Consider the following 13,045-nt stretch of genomic DNA (forward strand, 5'->3'; position numbering starts at 1 on the left):
GCAGTTGATTGCATTATAACCAAATAATCAGTAGGTAATAGGTCATCTGGGCCAGACCCCTCTGTCAAATCAGTGAGAAGAACCCCAGCTTGACTGTCACTCAGCTGATTAGCAACCCCAACTACCAAAGTTTGTGACATGCACCGCCACCCACATTATATATAAATGAAGCATTCGTTGCATAATTCCTCGAATAAGCATCTCAAACGCTCACTAGCTCGCTACCTGGGTAAACAGAGAAAGGGCATCAGACATGAATATTTTACTCACTTACTGCCTGACACTGTGGCTAAATCACTGTGGGAGACCACAGTAAGAAGGTCCTGAGTTCAGTTCTTTCTGTGTGGCGTTTGCATGTTCTCCCCGTGTTTGCGTGGGTTCTCTCCGGGGAGTCCAAAGACATCCAGTTAGTCGGAATAGGTTAATTGGAAACACTAAATTGCCCATAGGTGTGAGTGCGAATGGTTGTCTGTCTATGTTTTAGCGACAACTGGCGACCTGTGCAGGGTGCACCCTGCCTCTTCCCTAAGACAGCTGGGATAGGCTCCAGCATCCCCCACGACCCGGAAAAAGGATAAGCGGAAGCGAATGAAAGGACTTTGTTCAAAGAATTCAATGTTGTTTTAAAAAGAAACATCATCAGAAAAATGTACAGATACAAAGCCTGGACTGACAATACGTGAAAAAGCAGCCAAAGTCCAGGTTAAGATTTTTGCACAGTATTGTACCTGTCACACTCTTCACCTTACCAACAGGAACAATAGCATAAGTTGTGGTCTCCAGCTCAGATTTTCACAGGCTCAAATCTCAACAAGCGAGATTTTGTCTTTGTTTTTTTACTATGTGATATCAGATACTTTGTACACATATTTTTCTTTGCTGGAGTCCAAGATGGAAGTCTACACAACATTTGAGCTGATCAGATGGTGAGGTAACGTCAGCACAACATTTGTTTTGGAGCCAATTTTCAGCCAAGACTAGATGTAAAGAACCGTCAGCCGTCAAAGTGCATTTCATACACTGAACTTAACGTTCACAATGGCACGTCCATTACGTACAAACTGCAGAATCCACAGATCCCGTTCAGTCCATCTTCTGTCTGTGTCAGAGAGAAACCACAGTTGCACATCCAATTTTTCTTCTTCTCATCGGCTTAATGGATTGTGAAGGCAAGGTAAATGATTCTCCTTGACAACAGATGATGCATTAGTCTTCGCCATTCGTCACCGTTTACAATGCATCCCACGAATGGAAATAACTGCATCCATCATTGGCAGAGACACCCACCAAACAACAGGAACACCGGGACAGAGTGTGATTGAATCAAATTGGATCCTTTTCAGGAATCCATGGCCACAGGTACACAGCATTCCTCCAAAGGGAAAAAAAAAAAGCATTAAATGGTGTCATTAAGGATGGATGGACGAGTCTCTATGCATGCATGCAAGTCATTTTAGATTACAGCAGCTAAACAAATCGACTGTCAGGCCGCGGGAAGGAGAAACACGGCGGTATCAGCTCACAAGCCTGGTGCAAGCAATCAAATCCTTGATATCAGGAAAGTAAAAACGATAACGGCATTAAAACATACTGATGTGTGCAATTCTCTGAAAGCGTCTCAATTTGTGGCGCTCTAACAATGTCACTTACTTCTCTCATCTTCCCTCTACTGCCACGCGCCACCTCATCATTTCTCTCCTCTTTCCTTTTTCTTTTATGGCAAATTAAATTTACCCAAGCAGTGCACCATTCACCATCTCCTCATGCTATTCACTTTTTTTTGATAACTTGCAGATATGGAAACCTTCCCTCATTACACAAGGTCAACACCGGCACCCCACCGAGTGTCGGGAAGCTCTCAAAAAGAGCTTGAAATTGATTCATCACCGGCGGCTCTCTCTGAGGGGATGGAGTGATGAACATTATGAGTAGAAATGCACAGATGCAGAGTGATTGAGAGCTCATCCTGAACAGTCAGAGGTAACGGCAGGAGATGAAAACATACAGTAATCTAATATTTTATCATTGTATGAAGATAATGTAGATCATAAAGTACTGCTGAAATCTCAAAAGGAACACTTCAAAATAAGAAATGAATGAGGAAATGTTTTAATTTTTCTGTCAGAGAATAAAAAAATAAATTAAAAAAAAAAAAATCATAAAAAAGGTGCTAAACACGTTTAAAGCAATCAGCTAAGAGACTAAAAGAAAATTACCTGGCACAAATGTTTGTTTTGTTGCAAATTAGGTTCATTAAAACAGACAGTTAAAAGGTATTTAAGCAAGGAATATTTAATGAGTGGGCTCTCAAAATCTTTCTATAACCTTAAAGTTCTCCCTAAACGCTTGTTTGGTACTCAAATCCACATTAAATGAAGCTAATTTGCAGCGGGGGTTTATTTCCCTCCACTTGTTCTGCAAATGTCTCCTGAAAACACTTAATCTGGTGCAAATTTTTTTAATAATAACACAAACATACAAATGCTTTTTCAGTCATTACATTAATAACATGAAGACGCAGAATGTGCAGTGTAAAAAAGGTCTTTATACAACAATAGCAACTCACACTTTCCAATGGAAACTCACATTCAGGGGGTAAAACACAGATTTCATCATTGTGCCTTTGTAATTTTCATAAAATGTCATAAAACTTCACGCTTTATGTTTAGATTGTTAATGGAGATGGTAAAATTAAGCAGGTTTACAGAGACAGGATGTGATGCACACATGTTCACGAGGGGGGAAGGAAGGAAGGGGCAGTCAGTTTGTATCAGAAGAATACAAACTGACTGCCGTCTCAACCTGTAGCTGGTGGCATTTTTCAGTTTGCCGTCTCTTTTTTTTTTTTTTTTTTTTTTATCTACCAGATTGGGACACCTGTCAATACTTCCCAGACACGTCATATTTATTATAGTTTGGGAACTTAAAGTTAGTCAACATCATGTGGTTAGCAGTCATATGACTCCAAAATACTGAACAGGAAACCAGTTACTCAGCAAACTTTGTTTGTTGTACTTAAATGTTTGCATCATGGCTGCTGCTATTTGGGTTTTTGGAAGCTAGAAGTGCCCATATTTGGACAAGAGGAGTGCCGAGTTATCAGCAAACACAGCCAACCTGCATTTATAAACTTATAGTTGTAACACACTGAGACACAGCTTAGTATGATATAAATAAAATACTAGAAATTCACTAAAACTGAACCACAAACTTACTGGATGTTCTTTACCTCACAGTGAGTCATAGCAGTTATCAGAAAATTATATTACAACTCTTAAAAACGCTCCATCAGCCAAACACACTGGTCGGCTACAGCTGCCCATGCCCTAAATCAAAGCATCAATCACATTAATTTTTAAGCTTTAACCACTTTCATATAAATGGGAGTCTACTGGGATTGACTCAAGTGGCCACTAAAGGAACTACAGTTTTTTACACTTACATAATGACTGCTTTTTTTTTTTTTTTTTTTTTTTTTGTTGAGGCCTGGAGTTTGCAGACTACCTGTACCACACAGCAAACTATACTACTGGTTACATAATTGCAATAAAAACACTTCAAAAGAGAGAATACAACACACATGCTTGATATTCTTACGAACACAGCATCAAGTGGCCCAGATGTTGCATCTTGTCTGCAATAAATCCTTTGAGTGAAAACTAAAAATACATATCAAATGCAAAGTTAGTAAAGTTAAGACAGCCGGGAGGCGATGACAGTGAGGGAGAATATGCCAATAGTCATGCATCCACCAAATCAACAGCTTTGGGGCACAACCAGAGAGCATCTCGTCCTTGCCAGGCACCCCATCATTTGGTAAGTTATCACAGAATCTGCAACGCTCCAACTTAACACTGCAGTCAGTCTGTCGCTCGCCCACACTGGCTCATCGCTGGCAAATCACAACTCGGCCCAGACACCGCCACCCCTCCCCCCGCCCTCCCCCCTCACCATGCTGGTTCTTTGCAGCCCCCTGAGGCTAAACACGGTCGTCTCTGTTAATACTGAATGTTAAACAGCTGCAGTAAAGTGCTGTATGGAAGAGAGCCAGCAGTCTCCTGGGCTGCTGTGTGAAATTATGTCCCCAACTTCAGGTAGCTCCGAAGTAAACAAAACGTCCTTTTCATGGCTCTCGCGTGTGTCTCAACAAGCGTTTCAGTGTTTCCTGCCACTTCCTGTTTTGGTTTGCTGGGCCCATGCTAGATCCAACCACTTCCTCCTCTCAACGTTATCTTTACACGGAGAGAAACTCACGCTGCAGATAAGGATTGTGAAACTATTAACACACAGAAGCAGCCAAAAAATGAAGCACAAGCCTTGATGTACTTCTCCTCAGAAACAAGTGAAAATAAAGCTTGCGGGAGAACAGTCTTCACTTCTATGAAAAGCAGAGCAGCAGAAAACAGGCAACTCAACACAGAGCTCAGGCAGCATAAAGGAAACAAAAGGAAAGAACTCAATCAATATGGTAAAACTCCTGACACAAATTACCCACCATCCCGTAAAGGCCGCCTTCTCCCAACAGATGGGAACCAATTAGCCACCTGACTCCCAGAAAACACTTGGGCAGCCGTGTGGAGCCAAGATGCAAATGAAGCAGAGGGAAAGGTGGAAGCGGACCTGCCAACGTCCTGGGAGAGGAGAAATTAATGGAGGAGACAGCGGAAGTGCGCTTTTGGAAAATGGAAAGAGAAAAAAAGAGAGAAATGATGAATGGAGGGAACACAGAGAGCTGGACTGAAGATCCCCAGAGAGCTAACAGAAACAAGGGGGGGAAATATCTGGTGATGGAGGATGTTTATTAATATTGCATTAGCATCAGGTTGATATATCAAATGCATCAATGTAGACCTACCTGTCATATTTAACCAACTCAAATGTGTCAAACTAAAGGATCTTTGCAAACTCTAACTCTGGCTCACCAATCAGTATAGGTGCAGAAAAGTCAGTTCGTGATTTATGCGTGTTAAAATTTACACGAGAAGGCAAGGCTGCATGGTACCTGTGAGCTATACAGGATCAAAGATCAGTTGTTATGCTCACGTCTTTGCTCATGGTACGATAGGTAGGCAATTCGTTGAATTTTTGTGAATGCACTGTTTGTTAATGCAAATGTTTAATCAAGCAATCACATGGCAGCAATTCAATGCATTTAAGCATGGTCAAAATGACCTGTCGAAGAGCAAATTGAGCAGCAGAATGGGGAAGAAAACTGATATATGTGACTTTGAATGTTGCATGGTTCTTGGTCAGAGTTTTTCAGAGTCTGCTGATGCACAGGGATGTTCACACAAAACCATCTCTAGAGTTTACAGAGACCGATTTGAAAAAAGAGAAATTATCCAGTGAGTGACAGTTCATTGGATGAAAATACCTTACTCATGCTGGAGCTCTGAACATAATAGAAAGCAATGGTAACTCAAATAGCACCTCATTATAGCAACAGTCTGCAGAAGAGCATCTCTGAGTGCACCTCAAACCTTGAAGCCGATGGGCTAAAGCAGCAGAAGACTACTCCTGTCAGCTAAGAAGAATCTGAGGCTGCCTTTAACACAAGTTCACTAAGGTTGGAGAACAAAAGATTGAAAAAAAAGCATTGCCTGGTGTGATGAGTCTTGATTTCTGCTCTGACATTCAGACAGTAGGATCACAATTTCATATAAACGACATGAAAACATGGATCCATCCTTCCTTGTATGAGTGGTTCAGCCTGATCATGGAGGATATTTTCTCACACACTCTGGACTCCGCACAAGCTGAGCATCATGACATGATAATGATTTCACTGTATGATGACCTTCTCATGACCTCCAGTGACCTCCACGGTCACCAGACCTCAATCCAAAAGAGCATCTTTGGGATGTGGTGGATTGAGAATCTCACACCATGAATGTGTAGCAACTGTGTGATGCTATTGTATCAAATATGGATCAAAACTTGTGAGGAATCTTCAAGTGAGCATTGGTAAATCTTTGCTCACTGAAAGCATAGATTTCAGTGAGCATAGATTTATCAACATCAGTCCAATCATAGCAAAAGACCAAAGAACAGAATGCCGTAAAGAATTCTGAAGGCAAAAACGCAGTACCAGCAAGGAGTTACAAAAACCTTAACCTGCAGCGTTGAAAATAATCTCCCCGTTTCAGCTGACACTGAATGAACGTGCAACATTTTATGATGTTAAATATCAAACGTCTACCCAAGAGCAGAGAAAGAGACAAGCAGCTGGAATAAGATGCCAGGACGAGTTAGGTTCTCCAGAGGACAGTCTGAAAGCTGTGCATGTTTCTAAGGATCCTTGCCTCAGCAAGCTTAAAGGCAGTGTTTACCTTCATTCCCTCTGACTGCTCGCAGAAGGCAGGCAGCTGCTGGATGAAGCCAAGTAAATATTGGTAAGTGTTGGTGATATAAGGCGACATATTCCCCCAGAGATTTAGTTGCACTGGTGCTGAAGTCTGCACCTCTGCATAATCTGGACTTCTAACAAGGACTGCATGGAAATGTGGGGCAGAGATGTTACACTGTTCCCTTGAAAGTCTGTTAAAATCGCTGTGTTTTGTTACTAAAAAGAAAGTTGGCTTAAAAGGGGGCTGCGACAAGGACCAGAGGAAGACAAATATAGATTAATTTCAACTGTGTATGTGAAAAGCCACTCTGTGAGAAACAAGGATGAAAATGCACAACTGTAAATGAGCAGAACATGTCATCTTTAAGGCTTCCCTTTAGTCCAAACTAGCATACGTAAAACCTGTCCATATACTTTTGATCACCTAGTATGACCACATATCCAGAGGAGAGAAAAAGAAAAAACCCAAAACATTGTATTTACTACAGAGATCCCATTCCATTTGCATTACTTCCTAAGATTTATGAGATTTTCACTTTGTGTTTATTTCTCACATACAAAGCACTATAAAATTTTGCACGTCTGGTTCCTCGAATTAAGTGATACACTAAAATTGCAGCTCCAGACTTTTGTTCTTTTTCACTTTGCCTAAAACAAAGACCGCAATGTCTCTGTGAAATACCTCAGCAGCTTTTAAATTACTGCAAGCCCAAATCTGTGAGAGCAGAACATGTACATTTTTGGGGGGTTGTTTTTGTTTGGTTTGTTTGACCAAGCTTGTCAAATCCATCACATTTCAAGTACAGAGTACAATCAGATTTGTTTTGACTCTCACTGCCAAACTTTCTATTCAGGCAGGTTGACGGGTTACCACAACTCTTCCCAGTAAACAAGCAACTTATGAATACATGTGGCTTTTGTTTGGAGGATAAACTTCTAATTAGATGGTGTTGACAAAGAAGAAACAAAACTGCAGGAATATAAACCTACCTAAGCTAGTTTGAGCCAATGGATGTAAACTGTAACTTGGGGAGATATTTTGTCTTTTAATAATATAAGTGTAAGGTTGTAGCAGGATGACTGCACTGAATGAACTCTTAAGGTTAAACATTTCTCCTGCTGCACTCAGTCTGATAGTCTGTTTTTTCTCTACCATGTCTACTTGTTTGCACTTATTTCTGCAACATCTCCTGATGAGTCACCAATGCCGAACCCTATTCATTTAAACTGCATTTGATAAACACTGTTAATTCATTTCAATTAATGTCATTAACATTAAATCCTGCCAGTTTGGCAGGTATAACCAGGCAAACGGCCCTGGACCTAGCTGCACCAGCTGTTTATTAAGCCTGAATTAAGAGAACTTTTACACACAAAATTAAACCACTCAAACTATTTGTTATGTAGAAACTGCCAGGTAAAAATGTGCTTAACTGAATCAATTAATACAGGGGTGTCAAACTCCAGGCCTCGAGGGCCAGCGTCCTGCAGGTTTTAGATATCACCCTGGGTCAACACACCTGAATCAAATGATTAGTTCATTACCAGGCCTCTGGAGAACTTCAAGAGATGTTGAGGTTATTTAGCCATTTAAATCAACTGTGTTGGATCAAGGACACACCTAAAACCTGCAGGACACCGGCCCTCGAGGCCTGGAGTTTGACACCTGTGAATTAATGCTAGCTGTTATCTACTAAATGTGAACCAACTCAATAAATTACCAAAACTACTGTTAGTTCATTAATATTTAATCGAGTTAGCATTAGCTAACTCAACAACCTAAAATTAGCTAACACATGGCCTAGTAGCTAATAAAACAAATATATATGCCCTGTATAGCAAACCACTGACAAAGCTAACGTTTAAGTGCTAATATCTGATCTTCTAAGAGAAAGCTAGTTCAAGTGGCTAACTTTGGTGAGTGTATGTGATGTGTTGGTTGTCTGTTTGTTTGTTTGTTTGTACGGACATACTGCAAATCAGTTTCCCGTTAGGGACAATAAAGTTACCATTGACCATTGACCATTAGGTTAGCAACTTGCTAGTAAAGTAACTAATATGTAACTTGTTTGGAGTGAGCTAACTCAACCATCTGATAAATCTAATGCTAGCTTGCAAACATAAGACTGATTTAAAAGTGTGCTAACTCAACCAACTGACGTGTCACAAGCTAATAGTGATAAGAATAGTACGCAACACTGCAAACAAACCTGGAGCACTGGTTTGTTGAGTCATGTTTTCAAAGCTTTTTTGCATTCATCATAGCAATTTGAAACCAGATTGAGGAGTGCAGGACAAGGAACAGTACGCTCACTGACCTGTCAATGTCAAAGTAACCCTCTTCTTAAGCATGCCCTCTGTTCTTCTCCTTTTTTACTCTAATTTGGGACCAAGAATTACAAAATAATCATCATATCATATTAAATAATACGTAAATCGCATAAAGGAAAGTGGTTAGTCAGGCTCAAGAGCCCCGTGGCTGTTTTCCCATAGATTTCAATAATGGATTTGAAACCAGAGGAGTCACACCCTGTTGGTTATTAGACAATGCAGGTTCTTTTCACATCTTTTTTTAATCTAACTTTATATAAAAGGCCACAGTTCACTGTCAGCCCCGTGGCCCTTTGAAATGGATCCTTCACTGCCTTACTATGGTGTTCAAACTTCTTGGTATTTTTCAAATAATTAAATTTAGCAGCCAAATTCTCACATTTGGAAGAGCTGACAGACTGTCGCCTGCAGAAAGTGTCTGACACACTGATTACACTGAACTGCGTGTATTTTATTTTATTTATTTATTTTTTTTAAAAAGGAGGGGGAGACAGGTTATAAAGCAGTAAAAGTTTAATTATTTGCGCAACAGGGAAATAAAACTGTGATAACAGTTCAAGATAATTAAGCTAAAGCCCAGAATTAGGTAGGAGCGCAAACATCCCGGCAGCTGGAAAAATAAATAAATAAATAAATAAATGACAATTTCATAGAGAAGATGAAGACTGATCAAAGTTTGCATTTAGATTAGTGGTAATCAGCGTGCACAGTTTCATGAAATGACCCTGTGTCTTCTTGCTGAAAAGGCGCAACTAGCGCTGCGTAAAGCACAACACGGATGGCCTGTGGCACAGCTGGGGCGCTTCACTTATTGTAGGTTATTAAAAACCATTTACAGAATAAAATTCAGGCAGTGTTTGAGGACATCAGCGTTTAAACATGAATGCTCACAGTCTCAGTAAACACAGCGGGCAGATAAAGCTGAGCAGACCCAATTACCAAAGTGCATACTGGTAAGGGCAGTTTGATGAAGGCGCAGGGATCCTGATAACACAAAGGAAGTGCAATAAACAAACAAAGAGGAAGATAAATCCGCTCGTACAAGAACTTCTGGTGCATTTGCAAAAGTGCACACTGCTAAAATACTCATTTTCCTAAATAAAGTCACTATCATGCATTCCGTGTTGCGCGAATCACCGAGCACAATGCGCACGCAAAAGTGAGCAGACAAAGCCAAACAACGAAGATGCTGCTCCTACCTTTGCACGACAAAACAAAGCAATCCTCTCCCTCATAATAACTTGTTTCTTCCGTGTTTCGAACGCCTTAGACCAGGCTTCACTCACCAAATCACCATTTTAAGAGATAAGAGGAAGAGAGACACGGCGCTTACCTTTTGTTAGTTCCTCTGTCTGCCTGATGTATGACAGCGGATGTCTGCTCTCCACCGCTCCTCTGTACATTTAAGCAGGGCACCAGCAGCAGCAGCAGAAGAAGAAGAGATGGTTGCGAAATTGTTGGTACGCGCTTCGGCTTGTTTAGTGGGCGGCGTGGCTCTCCACTGTTTTCATCCCGTGTTTCCAACCAGCCCTCCCACTCTTTGCACTCACGCTGTACTCGCTCAGCCTCCCTCTCAAAGCGGATACGCCCTCTCACTGTCAGGGGGAAGACAAAATAATGTGTATAAATAAATACATCACAGGCTGCAGGTATCGGAGTAAAACAGGCTGCGCTGCGATGTGATGCGAGTCCTGCTGCACTCCCGAGCTCCTCTGGGGCTCTAACTGCTCTGCAAAAGGCATGTACGGTTTTAAAGTGGGAACAGATGCCCGGAGGAGGAGGGGTACAGTCTGTCCTTTTTGACAAGTGCCATTCAGAAAAGCTGGGGCATGTCTACACCCCACGCAACCACCCCCAGCTCCTTTCATGCCTTATTATATTAATTAATCCGAACCCTAGATACACAAAAGCCGACGATGTTTGACCCAGTTTCACCTCTGGTCTCCCATCCAAGTCCAGTCACATTTGTGCCTCTTTTTTAATCCTAACAACGCCCGTGGTTACCCCAGTTCCTTTAACATGGTTGTCCTAGTTTTTAAGTAGCCTCCATTTTACATTTTAAGTGCCTGGCCAGTATAACCCATTCACGCAGTCATTAATTTCAAGCTAAATCTCCTCCTATATCCATTTCTTCTTAGAGGCTGTTCTCACTTGCATGCCATTTCCATGTATAGCTCCAGCAGGCGCCCTCCTCCAACAACAAGGAAGCTCGGGTCGTTGTCACGCCATATAAGGGCGGCTGTGAAATGTCATAAGCCAGTGAACCTCAACTATAAAAACACTGCCAGCTGTAGTGGCTGACATTAAACTAGAAACTATGGATCTACCACCCACCTAAACACTGTTACAGCCCAGCCCCTAGGGCAGCAGTTACTCCAAGCATCAGTCTACTCCAAACCATTCATAAGAGGGTGAAGAGACAAAGAGCCCAAGGCTCTAACCAGGCCTCCAAGCTCTCCAGCTCTCCCACTTTGACTGAGCATCCATGATCCTCGGGTTTTGTGGTTCAGATTCTTGTTTGTCATTATGATTTTTTTTATTCTTGATTCTTTTTCATGATAATTCTCTTCATGCGCTGTAGGTTTTGGTCAAAGTGGTATTTTTAGTTCCCTCAGTGCTTCCCCGCCTGAATCATCTTGTCTGTGTGATCAGTATTTCTCTTTTACTTTCTTCCTGCTTCACTTTGAAAGTTTAGTTTCTTTTCATGTCCTGCGTTAGTTCAAAAAACACCAGTTCCAAAAAAGGAGTTTGCAAATATCATAAACTCCTATTTTATTCACAAAATGGAACATAGAGAACTTAAATTTAATGTATCAGTTTAAATGTTTAAACTGATACATTAAAATATTAGCTCATTTTGAATTTCATGGCGATATCACAGCTCATAAATGTTGTAGCAGGGGAAGCAAAGGGTTAGAAATGTAAGTGGTACTAAAATAAACAGCTGGAGGAATATTTTACAACTAATTACGTTAAATAGGAAGTGGTCAGTTACAGACGGAGTCTAAAAAGAGCATCTTTGAGAGGCAGAGTTTCTCAGAAGTAAAGATGGGCAGAGGTCTACAAAATCAGTAAAACTCCATCTACAAATTGTTGAATCATTTCACAATAACGGTCCTCATGTAAAATTCCCCAAGACTTTGAATGTCATCCAGAGAGAATACGAAGAAATCTCTGTGTGTAAGGGACAAGGCTGAAAATCAATATTGGATGCTAACAAACGCCGTGTTCTCTGCGCCAAAGCCCATTTACATCTAGCAGCCGTTCAAAATGACCTTCTGTTTTTCAGAAAACTGTACATTTGATATGTACAGTTTTCTGAAAATGTATTTTTAGATCAAATCATTGTATTTGTTTTTAGTTACATTTTGTTTTAGTGTCGCCTTGCTTTGAAATTTAACTTCTCTCTGTCTGAATATCTTCATCACTTTTACTTGTGTCTCATTCAGCTACAGCTTCCAATCTAACAATATAGAGTGTATTAATACAGTCCTGCCGCCATCTTTAGCACATTGTCTGTTATATTACCAGCCTGTGCTCCTTGGTTGTTTTTTGCCACTTCTTCTTCTTCTTTGTGGTTTTAATCTAGGACTGTTCTTTGCGTTTCCTTTTTGCAATAGGTAGATGGTTCAACTTTATTGCATTCTGTAGATTGGGTCCTCTACACTCTACACCACCACATCATGGGATGTGCCAGCCTGGAAGCCCCAAAACTCAAGGACCCAAAGGATTGGCTGCCCTGTCATATTATAGGCAGGATATGTTCACTGCCTGTCCTTCTGATGCCATGTCTACTGGAGCAAGCAAGCTGGAGGCAAGAGCCTGTATGAAAGTTGGTCTCTGCGGGAGCATAAGGATTCCCCGATCGTGCTGAGGGAGATCATTTTCTTTTCTAATTGGGAAAGATGAAACATTCTGCAGAAAGCCATGAAGAAACATTCAGAATTGCTTTATTTCCTGTTGTGACACCTCCACACAAGGCTGCAGCAAGTCAAGCATGCCGTAAGTGCGAGCATTGAATGGTTATGGTTATGCACAAGCAATAACCAATAGATCTGCAATAACCATAGCTTTGGGTGGGTGCTTTTAATATTGTGGCTGATCAGTGTGTTGCAGTTTAGAAGAATAACAAAAGTCTCTTAAATAACTGGAGGAAAGGTAGTGGAATCTGGCTTTCAGTATACTTTCAAGTGATGTAAATTTCATCATCAGATGGCGAGCACGAGGCTCGTGGGGATATCCATATGCCTGCTAGGCTTCTGTGACTGTGCAGATTTGTCCAATTACAGTGGACAAATTTCCGTATGCATTCCAGGCAGCGGACTTTGAGTGGATTACAAACAAGTAGAACAGGCCATCGTATCTCCA

At 41.1% G+C, this 13,045-nt stretch overlaps 1 protein-coding gene across 2 annotated transcripts in view; it reads right to left on the reverse strand.

Moving 5' to 3' along the window:
- rnf152 (ring finger protein 152) overlaps positions 1-10,373 on the reverse strand; it is a 56,671-nt gene extending 46,298 nt beyond the window's left edge. For both annotated transcript variants that reach the window (XM_031728542.2, XM_031728544.2), the window contains exon 1: positions 10,011-10,373. The gene's annotated coding sequence lies outside the window, so the exon portion shown is untranslated. The remainder of the gene's footprint in view (positions 1-10,010) is intronic.
- Between the last annotated feature and the right edge of the window lie 2,672 nt (positions 10,374-13,045).

The sequence above is a fragment of the Oreochromis aureus genome, linkage group 9 (genome assembly GCF_013358895.1).
Source record: "Oreochromis aureus strain Israel breed Guangdong linkage group 9, ZZ_aureus, whole genome shotgun sequence".
NCBI lineage: Eukaryota > Metazoa > Chordata > Actinopteri > Cichliformes > Cichlidae > Oreochromis > Oreochromis aureus.